This window comes from Lepisma saccharinum, chromosome 7, assembly GCF_977018435.1.
Source record: "Lepisma saccharinum chromosome 7, izLepSacc3.1, whole genome shotgun sequence".
NCBI lineage: Eukaryota > Metazoa > Arthropoda > Insecta > Zygentoma > Lepismatidae > Lepisma > Lepisma saccharinum.
This window is the reverse complement of record NC_139235.1, coordinates 60,361,352-60,374,708: the sequence shown is the minus strand read 5'-3', so window position 1 is coordinate 60,374,708 and position 13,357 is coordinate 60,361,352. Positions and strand designations below refer to the sequence as shown.

General features: G+C 38.5%; 1 protein-coding gene across 1 annotated transcript in view; it reads left to right on the top strand.

Moving 5' to 3' along the window:
* LOC145989867 (chaoptin) overlaps positions 1-13,357 on the top strand; it is an 838,754-nt gene that overhangs the window by 787,598 nt on the left and 37,799 nt on the right. The gene's annotated exons all lie outside the window — the stretch shown is intronic.

The following is a 13,357-nucleotide window of genomic DNA, read 5'->3' as shown; positions in this document are numbered from 1 at the left end:
GCTGGTTTACATTGGATGTACCTTCATCTACATGAAGTAAAGTACTATGCTTCTGTTTACATCGCTTGCACACTCCATATTTACACTTTGCCGAAACGTGATTGTTGCTGCTAAGACAGTTAAAGAATACGCGATTCTCACGTAAAAATTTATACTTTTGTGAAATAGAAGCTTTCTTAAAGGCTTCACACGAAAATAAGCGATGTTTGTTTGCTTTACAAAACATGCACAATGAAGAATCTGTTGTAACATATGACTTCGAAGATTGTTTACATTTAGCACTGTACTGTTTGTGTATATTTGTAGATGATTTTGTTGCTACCTTGTTACCTTCACTCGTAACTGGATTAATCTTTTCAAGAGCCTGGCATCTGTGCTCTAGAAAACTAAAGAGCTGATCTAATGTGCTAAATTCAGTATCATTACTTTCTAGTTCAAATGCTCTTCTTGTTGCAGGGTCGAGATTTGAAACAAGATGCTGAACTAAAATTATATCAGTTAACGACATGTTGTCAGCTATCATTTTGAGCGCTGAAATAGAGCTAACTGCAGTGTTTGTAAATGCACGAAGTTCCTGACAATTCTCCTTTACAACTGGATTGATATGTAAAATATCATTTACATGTGAGACTGCAATCAACCTTTTATTGTCGTATCGCTCATTGAGTTGCTCCCAAGCAATAGCGTAATTTGCTTCTGTCATTGGCAAATTTTGAATTAGATGTAAGGCCTCGCCTTTCAACGATACGCGCAAATACTGAAACTTCTGAACATTTGAAATATCTACATTGTTGTGTATCAGCGATACGAACGTGTCCTTGAAAGACACCCACTGCGTGTAATTACCGCTAAAATGTGGTAATGCAATTGCCGGCAGTTTCACTTGCGTATTTGAAGTTTTAGATACACATTTGTTTTCTACACATGTTGCTTTATCATGGTTGTCAATTAATGTTTGCATCTGTGACTTTAAATCGAAATACATTTCTTCGATTTCATTCCTTTCCGCGTCGTGCTCACCCTCGGTTGTTTCTGATTCTATTGTGTCTAGAACGCCTTCCAATTTACTCCAGATAGCATTTACATGTTCCATGCGGGTTTTTATTTGTTGTATTTTAGCTGAGGATTCGTCGTAAGTACTGACATACGATTGAATGCGTATAAGTTTCCCTTTGTGGGAGCTTCTTTCTTTGATCAATGCTCTTACGTTTGCCATGCTTGCTGAGAAACGAAACTGAATGCACAAATAAACACAAGAATACAAAGGGCTATGAAACAATGAAGGAAAAGGTATGTTATAGGAAACCAGACTTTTGTACTCACCGCTGCCGAAGCTAACACACTTCACGGGAAGTTGATTGTTGATTGTGTTTTTCTCCGCAGAGCTTCATTGTTGATTCCGACGAAAATCGTAGAACGGAAGAAAAGTTCAAGGTCAGCTATTGCTTCATGCGTTCGCGAACGAGAGTTCCTGAAACAGCTGATTCCACCGTACCGTGACGATTAATGCTACTTAATCGCAACCGAGTTCAAGGTCACTGCAAAATTCGTTGTAACGATGTTCGTTACGAAAGCGCGGAAAACATGTATCTGTGCAAACCAAAAACACTGTTTGTTCTGTAACACTGTCACAATTAGCACTGTCACAACTGATGATCACTGACCTGCACGAAACAAACTGTCACTATATCCGGAATGCGGAGGACCATAAATGTCTGTAGATACCTTCCACGTATCAACATGAAAGAAAACTAGCATCTCTGGGTATGACGCCATATTGTCTATCTTACCATAGGGCTGGAACAACGGATATAGCAACAAATTCGCATATGATACAAGTCCTTTAATTCACTTGGTATTATATAATAATTAAATACATTTGCACACTGAAGAAATACAAAAAGGCCCACATCCGATAGGCTAGCTGAAATGTTCTCCCGCTGCCGCGAGCCGACATGCACCATGCCGCTGTGTTCGAATATCACGCTCCCAGAATTCCGAGTTCTTGCAAGAAGCTCCCAGCGGGAGTAAAATAAAAACAAATGAGGAGCGGAAAGCAATACTATTTACAATCTTCAACAGTTAGCAAAGATTGTGTCATGGTTACAATTAAATTGGAGTATTATATATGGAATGGCAGTCACTGTAAAGTTCAGCACTACTATGACCCACTTTAACTGATGATTTTTCAGATAAACACGTCATTTTGACGTGACGTGTCTCAATAAAGCAACCGTTAAATATTGTGCACATTCATTACCTTAATTACGCTGCTAATTATCTTAAGAGTGAGCGTTATTGAAAAATCCTTACACCGCGGCGAGTTTATTATTTTCACATTCCCTCCGACTAATGACTTTCGTGAATTTTTCATTGCCCAACGAGAAAACAATAACAAAATCTAATTGACACTCCGGATATTGATCTTGAAATATGCGATTCAATGAATGAACGACGGCATATTTCATTTCGAGACCGAGGGAGGGAGGGGAGGGGGGCTCGCTAGGTTTTCCTTCCCCTCCAGCGCTTGATGGCGGTTTGCTCCGCTTGTTGCACGTGTCGGGTGTCCGGGGATGCAGCGACGCCTCATTGGCCAAACTCTTTCGCCAGTTTCCGGCAATATTTTGCGTCCGTTCCGCGTGCGCTATTGTTCGGAAAAGCCGTAAACGGAAGTTCGTTCGGCGGTGGGATGGCACGGCGCGGAATCGGTCTCCTGTCATATTTAAAATATAGATGGCCAAATCCGGATAAAATTTTATTCTGGTATCGGATAATTTGAAATATGCTGAGATCGGATATTCTGATATCCGTATACATGGTATTATCCAGATATACGATATTTTCTTGATATCCGAATACTTGCATTATCCGAATTATCCAAAATGTCGGGATATCTGATTTTTTGCATTATCCGGATAGTTTTATCGTTTGCCCGTTTTACGGGCTATCCACGTATTCATTTATTCATCATTTTCGTATTTCACTCTACAGATTTTATGTAAATCCTTCATCAAATCTGTTTTATTCGGATATCCGTATTATTCGCATATTTAGGTTAATCGAATATCCGATTTATCCGGATTATCCGAATTATCCGTTACACACGAAACGGATATCGGATAATTTGAAATCAGGATATCCGTTATAAGGATTTTGAGGCCATCCTTAATTTAAAACTGTTGTTATACTCAGTTGCTAGTGGTGCAGTTCGGGCCATGCGAATAAGCGTCGGTTCAGGAACGGACGTGGTTAGATTCTCTGATCGCGACAGAATCAGAAGGTTAGGTGCCTCGCTCTTCCGGACCACGGACGGTCCACCGATAATAATATATCACGTGACGCAAAAACCATACCGACTGCCACCTCACTGCCACCTGCCTAGGTGGAAGATAATCCAACCAGTTACGGTGTGACGTGTGGTCAGCACGACGAACCCCCAGTCGTTGTTGTAAGTTTTCCATGACCGCGTTACGCTACTCATTCGTAGCTTTCCAATTTCCTCATGATGGTGCGTGGCTACAGGTCCCGTACACAGGTCCAAATCTCAGGAGAAAAGTTGTTACGCTTTCCCAAGGAGACTCGAACCTGCGCGCCTCCCGTAGCCGGAGCCCAAACCCTGCGTCTTATATTTTCCCCAGACATTTCTTAACCTGGATACAGCAGCGTACCCACGATTTTTTCAAGAGAGACTGAAGACCTCCCGGATGGTGTAGTGGTAACGTCGTCGACTCGTAATCCTGAGTTCGGTACTCGGTGAAGGCACAGTTTACAGTGGGATCTAAACCACTAAGTCAGTCCAGTTCCAATTAGCCTTTCGGTGCATAGAGCGGAGTTAATAAAACAAGAATTGAAGAGAGGATGTACCTGAAGCCTAAGAGCCTGTTTGAAAATACAGGGTGATTTAAGAGATTTAGCAAAAACTGAAGGAGCGCATGGATCTTCAATGCAAAACGTAAAGAAAAATACTTTCGCAGTTCCCTACAACGTTCATCATACTGTTTTCGGTGCGTGACTCAGATGCGTAGAAAAACGTATCGTCACGACGTACAATGACCGGAAATAAAAATGGGACACCCAGATCGAGAAATACTCACTTCCCTCAAAGGTGTTACGCGTGTTGCCTGACTCTACGGCGGTGATGGAAGCTGCCATTGAAAAATTTGCTATTAAGATCCACCTATCGCTGTAGAGTTATGCAACACACATAACTCCTTGCAGGGAAGCGAATATCTTATGATCCAGGTGTTTATGACTGTACAGTCTTAGAAAAAAATACCTGGGCCACGGGACGTAGAATTTCGTAACGTCTTAAAGCCTGTTGTTTATGCAACCCAAATAACAAAATATTCGCTTAAGTTTGCCTGGTGATTCTGAGTTCTCGGGAAGGATTGAGCTTTGATAGCATGAGTCACATGACTCGTGCCCCAGCCACAAGAAACAGCTGGGTGCTACGATGCCTCCAGAAGAAAATTTCAGGAACTGGTTTCTTGACAAGACCTACTCGTAAAGAAATACTATTCTTTCAAGTGATATTAGAGTCATTGTCAAGAGGTTCGCTGAAATGATGGTTCTCATCACAGACCACATGCCACACGTTAATTGTTTAAGTCCAGTTCATGCACTGGACCTACAGATTAAAATGGGATCCGAACCAAATGCCTCTCTATTTGGTATTGAATTCGGAAGCCTTTCATTACATGGCGAAGACGTTACCACTACGACATCAGAGAGGCAATGGAACCCATTGAGAAAGAGATAAGCGAAAATTGCTGCGTGACAAACCATATTTGCCCGTAAATTTTAAAAATAAGACAATATTTTGTACTGACAGTTTCGAACCGTGGGAGAGGCATATATTTTTTTGTACCATCGTCCATTTCACGAGTTTATAATTCTTCCTCACCGACACGAGTAACGCGAGTGGTAGAAGAAAAGCGAAGTAAAATAACTGAAACAGAAATAAAAGGAAAACGCGAAATAAATTTTATTCATAATATTCTGCAGTCACTTGAGTTGTATTCACGGGATGCTATCTTTAAAGAAAGCCGTGGTCTCTTCCTTGTCTTTTTTGCTTTCTTTGTGCTCTTGCTTCCCCCGTCACGATTGGTCTAAAACTAATTAATGCGACGTTAATTAAACAATCCAAACAACGAAACAATGCACAATCAACTGCACAAAACAACATTCCAAATGTTTTCGAATCGGAAAACAATTGAGATGCTGTAAAATGACTTAAGATGCAGTAATAAAGTGGGAATTCGGTACCGTATAGAATTAAATCGGTAGAGATGTTCGATTTGATTGGATGTTTGTTATTTAGATTTGCTATTCTTTCACTTTTGGCAAATAGCGACGATGAAGATGAGTGATGCTATGATGAAATTGATGAAAGGACACTTACCAAGGACACCCACGCCCAAGTCGAGATTCTAACCAGGGACCCATGGCATCGTAGCGCGCTGTGCTAACCACTCCTCCATGGAGTGGACATTATAGCATATTTTGTGTGCTCAATTGGGATCAATCAATGGAATGAATAGGCATATTATATGATTAATAAATTCATATCATAATACCACGTCATATTATTCGGCACGAAGTAACATCAGAGACATTCAATCTTGCATTTTTGCCTTTCAACTAATTCTTTGAATTCAGGTTAATCACAACAATAAGATAAATTATGAAGCAAATGGTAGTGAATGTGGGATATTATTACGAATTACCTGACAGAAACAACATTAAGCAGGCTCGGTGGTCAAGCTCATTAAGTGATTGACATTCGATATCGTCGCCAAAGTTCCCGGGTTTGAGTACCGTCCTTGTCGGGGGTGTTTGACTATTTCGTCATCAATTTCATGTAATGGTCACTCGTCCTTATCGTCGCGATCATCGAACAGGGAATAAAAATTATAAAAATAAATACGATGGAAGAGTACTTATTTCATCTCTCACGAAATCTCCTACAAAACCGGAATATATAAAACACATGTATATTCATTCACATACATTTTCGATTTACATGAGATAGTTAAGTATAAATTAGATGTATAGCTGTCCAGGAAGTTAGGTGGCCAGGAGAAGGGAATTGTAAAACTAAAAATTATACTTTTTTCTATGGTGGTACTGAAAATCATAATTTTGGAACAGGCTTTTTCATAAATAATAGAATTATCTCGGCTCTTAAAACAGTAGAATTTATTAATGATAGGATATCATATGCAGTTTTACAGGGTAGGTGGTGTAAAATTATTTTAATAAACATACATGCACCAACGGAAGATGAAGATGATAATACTAAAGATGATTTTTATACAGAGTTAGAACAGGTCTTTGATAAATTTTCTCAGTATGATATGAAAATTCTGTTAGGTGACTGTAATGCACAGATTGGCAAAGAAGAGACATTTAAACCCACGATTGGTAAAGAAAGCCTTCATGAATTAAGTAATGATAATGGTATAAGATTGATTACTTTTGCAACCTCAAAGAATTTAATTGTGAAAAGTACCACTTTTAAACATAAAGATATCCATAAATATACCTGGTCTTCTCCAGATGGTAAAACTCATAATCAGATAGATCATATTCTCATTGATAAGAGAAGGCATACTAGTATAATTGACGTTCGTACACATAGAGGTGCTGACTGTGCCAGTGACCATTATTTAGTAATTGCTAAATTAAGAGAAAGACTCTCAGTGATAAATCATAAGCAACAAAATCTAAAAGTTCTAAAATTTGATACAGGAAAGTTTACTGATGAAAGAATTAAGAAAGATTACCAAATTAAACTGTCAAATAGATTTGATGTTTTGCAGGATTTAAATGATGATGAAAATATAAATGAAACAGACGTAAATAAGAATTGGGAGCACATACGTAATGCAATAGAATCAGCAGCTAAAGAAAGTATAGGATACCATAAACCGAGAAAAAGTAAGCCATGGTTTGATAATGAATGTCATAATCTAATAGAAATAAGAAATCAGGCTAGACTTGGGTGGTTAAATAACTCTGATGATACAAATCTAAACAATTATAATAGAATAAAGCGAGAAGTTAACCGCACGTTTAGAAGTAAAAAAAGAGATTACTTGAAAAGCAAAATTAACGAAATTGAAACAAACAGCAAAAATAAAAATATCAGAGATTTATATAAAGGTGTAAATGAGTTCAGAAAGGGGTGGCAACCTAAAGTAAACTTGATAAAAGATAAAGATGGTGATCTTCTAGCTGACCCAAACGATATTCTAAATAGATGGAAGAACTACTTTAATGACCTTTTAAATGTTCATATAGGAGATAAATCAGAAGTAAATGAAGTCCACACAGCAGAACCTTTAGTTCCAGAACCTAACTTGACTGAAGTTAAAGATGCAATTAAAAGGCTAAAGAATAACAAAGCACCTGGCATTGATTTAATACCAGCTGAGTTAATTAAATATGGTGGAAATTCATTAATATGTCAAGTTCATAAATTAATTTGTTTAATATAGAATAAAGAAGAAATCCCTCAACAGTGGAAAGAATCCATAATTGTTCCTGTGTTTAAAAAAGGTGATAAAATGAACTGCAATAATTACCGTGGCATTTCTCTACTCTCAACAACATATAAAATATTGTCTAACATTATTTTAACAAGACTAACCCCATATGCTAATGAAATTATAGGTGATTATCAATGTGGATTTAAACGTAACAGATCAACTACAGATCAAATTTTTCACATCAGACAGACACTTGAAAAAAATGGGAATATAATCAAAATGTCCATCAGCTATTCATTGATTTCAAAAAAGCATATGATTCGGTCAAAAGAGATAAATTATATAATATATTAGTAGAGTTTGGAATATCTAAGAAGCTTGTTAGTATGATAAAAATATGCAAAAAACCAGTGAAACAGAAAGTAAAATTCGTGTGGGTATTAATATGTCTGACAAATTTACAATTCATGATGTGTTAAAACAAGGAGATGCATTATCTCCATTGCTCTTTAATTTTGCCCTGGAATATGCTGTTAGGAAGCTAAAAGAGACTAAAGAAGGACTAAAATTAAATGGTGTGACTCAGTTGTTAGCATATGCAGATGATGTAGACTTACTGGGGGATGATGTGAATACAATTAAGAATAATGCTAAAATATTTTTCAAAACTGCTAAAGAGATAGGTTTGGAAGTTAACAAAGAGAAAACTAAATATATGCTTACAGGCCGAAACCAAGTGTTATGTAATAATCAAAATCTAATTATTGATAACAACTCGTTTGAACCAGTCTCCAAATTCAAATACTTAGGAGTAATATTAACAAATGAAAATTATATTAAAGAGGAAATAAAAAGTAGGCTTAATTCAGGAAATGCATGTTCCTACTCTCTTCATAAACTTTTGTCTTCTCGTTTAATATCTAAGAAACTAAAAGTTAAAATATATAAAGCAGTAATTTTGCCTGTAGTATTATATGGATGTGAAACTTGGTCCCTTACATTGAAAGAGGAACAGAAATTGAGGGTATTTGAAAATAAGATCCTTAGGAAAATCTTTGGACCTAAAAGGGATGAGGAGACAGGTGAGTGGAGAAGGTTACATAATTTAGAACTACATAATTTGTATTCATGTCCAGATATTATTAGAATAATTAAATCAAGAAGACTTAGGTGGGCAGGCCATGTGGCACGAATGGGAGAGGAAAGAGGAGTTTACAGGATTCTTGTTGGGAAACCTGATGGTAAGAGACCTGTAGGGAGGCCAAGACGAAGATGGAGGGACAACATTGAGATGGGCCTAAGAGAAATCGGTAGGGATGGAAAAGAGTATATAGATCTTGCTGAAGATAGGGAAAGATGGAAGGCCTATGTTGCTGCAGCCATGAACCTTCGGGTTTAAGAAGGCTAGGGAGTTAGTTAGTTAGTTAGTTAGTTTCGATTTCTATATTTAACTAATCGAGACCGAGAACGGGAGAGCAATTTTCAATTCGACAAACCGAGAGACGGAGAAACTGTCAAGTCTCGTTTCTTCTTGGCACCTCCGTAATCGAGTTGTTCTGTTTGTCATTGGCTTTGTATTGGCAATTATTGCCAGTATTCTTCCCCTGCAGGTAAACCATAACGATGAATTATGATGAAATGAAGCAGATAAAAGGGCAAGAACAAGAAAGTCATGCCTGTTCGGGACTCCAACCCAGAACCTTATGTAACGAGATTTGAAATTCTGGAGAAGGCGTCCGTGTTTCGCTTGGTTTTCTCTTTCCTCTACTTCTCTTATATTATCATACATGTATAATAAAAATGGATCTGATACGATATGTTACGATTCATAATTGTGCTGGTTAGATGCAACAGATGTGAACTCCAAACTGCAATATATTATTCCCTTGTGTTTCGTATGTGGTTGAACATGAAATTTTCTTACACTGTGACAACTTCTTTCTTAGTTTTGGTTTGGTGCACAGATATGCTAATCTGGACTCGACCTTCAGTTTAAAGTGGGATACTAACCACTATGTGCATCCACCGTGTATCAAACCAGGGATCCACTGATTACAAGGCGACGACGTTATCACTACGCCATCGAGGAGGCCCCATGACAAAATGTTATTCACTCGATCTCTACCATAATTTATTTCAGCATTTACATTTTCGATTTCTTCTTCTTTTTTCCTTTTGTTAACTACTCTTATACAACTCTTTTTGCGTCTTCGAATTTCTTCTTGTTTCAGGAAAAAATAATACATGCAGGCTGTACAAAAATCCCCCGTTCAAATAGATAAAACGTTCACTCTCGAGAACTAATTTACATGTTTGTCACTAAAGTAACCATTAGGAAGGAAACTATTGAAATGGTAACTGATATAACTGCAGATGAAACAATACTTACAGCCACTAACGAAATATCTATTCTTGTGTAGCCTCACAGACAAGTATATGGTGAGTCATTCACTCTTGCTGACTACGGGCGAAGGTCACTGAACTAAAGGGTGGTGGCAAGCAAGCAGGCTTCTGCTCTACCAAAGACGAGGTCACGTGTTCCAGTTATCAATGGCGTACGAAATAAGGAGGAACACAGCTATCTGACGTATGTTTTGGTCCCGTCATTTCACGTAGATCACTTTATCGTCGTGGCCTTGAAGTTCCCTCAGGGCACTCCTACGTAAAGGCTTCTCAGCTAGAAGGATATCTTCCCCATTGAGTGGAGGAAAAGTGGGTGCGTATAGAGGTCATTCAACTTTCGTATTCTTTTTCAGTTCAGAACCCGTGCTGTATCGTCGACTTAATCCAATCTATCCGATGTAGGTTTTAGGTTCTGTTTCTGTTCGGTTATTTCACGTTGTCTCCCTGCTTATGTTATTCGCGACGAAGGTTATGGATTCGATAATCTGGACAATAACGGGATTGTGTTAGTTGCTTGATTTGGTGTCTTAAGTCCACTTTATGTCCTGTTAGGCTAATCGTGAATGGACCTATAATTTAAAGGGGGATCCGAACCACTATGTTCCTCCACCGAGTATCGAACCCGGGATCCCATAATTATAAGGCGCCCACGATCGCACTGCGCCATCGGGGATTGTGTTCGAAACGAATGAATCAAATTTGAGTGATATGATATGCAACCATTAGAAGACTATTGAAAGAAAAGCTATGGGAACCTGCCAGTTTTTCTACTGCAGACAGGAAACCATAAACATGGAAGAGAAGCTTATATTCTATGAAACCTGACGCTATGTGCTCGAATACTGGCTAAATATAATCCATAGAGGCATAGCAACGTTAAACAACCTCTTATATGATACATATAGGTTTAAAAAGGTCAAAATACAAAGATTCTGTGCGCCTCACTGATGGCGTAGTGGTAAGGCCTTGTAATCAAGGGGCCTGGGGTACGATACCAGGTGATCGCACATAGTGGTTCGGATCCCACTTTAAACTGTATGCACTTCAGATTAGTCTATCTGTGCCGGTGACTCAGTCGGTAACGCGTCTGACTACCATGCTATAGGTCCCGGGTTCGATTCCCGGCCGGTTCAAGCCCGGGAACTTTTCTAACGTTGGAAGCGGCCCCAGCGCCCAACCAGCGTCGAATGACATGGGTACCTGGGGGAAAACCTGGTGGTAAAGGCGGTCAGGGGCGTGATGCTGATCACATCACCCCCACTAACGAACGAATCAAGAAAGTGTGGGGCGTTACCCCCACACCCCCTATACGCCTTCATGGCGTAGCGCCAAGCACAGGTGAGAACTTTACCTTTTTTTTTTTTGCATACAGTGGACTTACAACAAAATTTCAACTTGCGATAAAGATTATGATAAGGTATTAAAGAATTGGGTCTAACACATTTTTTATTGTTTACCAATGACATTATTAACTAATATTCTTAATTTCAGTTTCAAGATGAAATCGGCTACGAAATAAAAGGAGTGGGTTCATATTTCTGTTACGAAATTCCACTTTTGTAGTAGACCTGTGCCACACTAAGTTGGGACAATAAACAAATCTGAGACACTTTCAAAGTATTAAATTTCTATCTACGTATTTGGGAAAAATCTTTCAATATAATACTTTTTTTGGACGCGTCAAATCATAGTATTTAATTCCTGTTTTAGCAGCTTTAAGAAACCTGATTGTTTGGGGGGGGGGGTTACAAATGCCCTTTCTGCTCCCGTCAAGTTACGCCTATGACAAACAGGAATTCAAAGTAAAAGACTGTCCCGACTAAATCGGGAGACACGTCTGATAGATTTGCAATTGGGAAAATCATAATTAAGCGTGTAGTTGAAAACAACCTATTTTCATATATTGCATGCAGCTCTACTTTTTCTGCAATGTGGATCAAGAACTGGGGACGTGGAGAAGCACAACACTTCACGTAACCAATAGTCACGTGACCCTCTTTGCTTTCCTGTCATGTTGACCTTCGCGTGGAACACATTTCTCGGTGTTAAGACAGGCAAAATCACCCGATCATCGAAGGGTGCAATATGTGTTGCCTACCCTCCTGCATTACTTGCTCCTATTAAAGCCTTATGGGGAAGAACTTTTTTCCATGACTGTACACCTATATATGGTATATAAAAATAGATGTATGTGTGTGTGTGGGTGTGTATATTTGTTTGTTCCGGCATAACTCTCGAACGCCTGGAGCAATTTCAACCAAAGTTGGTACACGTATCACTTGCAATCTGGAAATACTATTTTGGGGTAAGGCACCCCTAGGGGTGGGGTGGGAAGGGGTGACATGTAAAAACAATCGACAACCATCGATATTAAATTCCGCACAAACAAACATCTGTTACTCTATGCAATCCGCACAACGATAGTGTTTCTCGGGTTGTCTAACATTCAGGCTGTGTTGCGAATTGAATCCATAGTTTTCGCGACACTCCCAATGCGGTTCAACTCCAAGTTCACCACCTATCGGCATGGGAGGTGAGAGGGTGTGTAGAATAAAATGCCACAAATGACCTAGATTAGTGTCGAATCCATAGTTTTCGGAGTCGCTAAGCTAATTGATGACATTCACGATCACATTTAAAATTAGTTACATTGTACATAGTTTTACATGGTTAGAATTCATTATTTTCCTGTCTAATCCAAGATTGGGATAAATAAATACCCGGGCAACGCCGGGTAATCAGCTAGTAGCTCAATGAATTTCCGTCCCTAAAATGCGTGGCTCAATTTTGATGATGCGGAATCGTAAGAATGCGTGGCTTTGTCTGTCAATGGTGGATCGTATTATCCAAGTTCCGTAAGGCTTTTAAAGAAAATGACACACGTATTTGTCACAAATTGATTTACTGATCCACAGCTCTCAAAATGTATAGTTTTCTTTGATAGAGGTCACATAATATAATCTTTATGAATTAAATTTGGCCCTAACTTTTAAAGCATCTTTTTAAAGGAATGTGTAAAATACAATAACTATGAATTTCAGTACACTTACCCTCTCCATTTGTATAATAATAATAATAATAACAACAATTATAATGATAGCAATAAATTTGATATTGAAATTGGTTTGTTTTTAAACCTTAACTACAGCTGTGACGTCCTAGGGACCGGTGCGTTTTTTTTTGCTTGTTACCCCGCCATTAATTTTGACCTTGAGGCTGCCTATCTTTCAGTACCTTCCTCAACTTCAGTGTGCTGTGAAAGAGTGAAGGTAGCTAAATGTTGCATTATTTGCTTGTGTGGTGTTCTATTTATATACTGCTGTCCCGCGGACGTCACGACTGTGTTTGAGAGTTAAAATCACCGACTATTTATTATGATCAATAGACAAGAGAATATCAGATTTTTTTTATTTGTGGCATATACGGAATATAGGAACAAGTGGTTTTGAAGAATGAATGTTAAA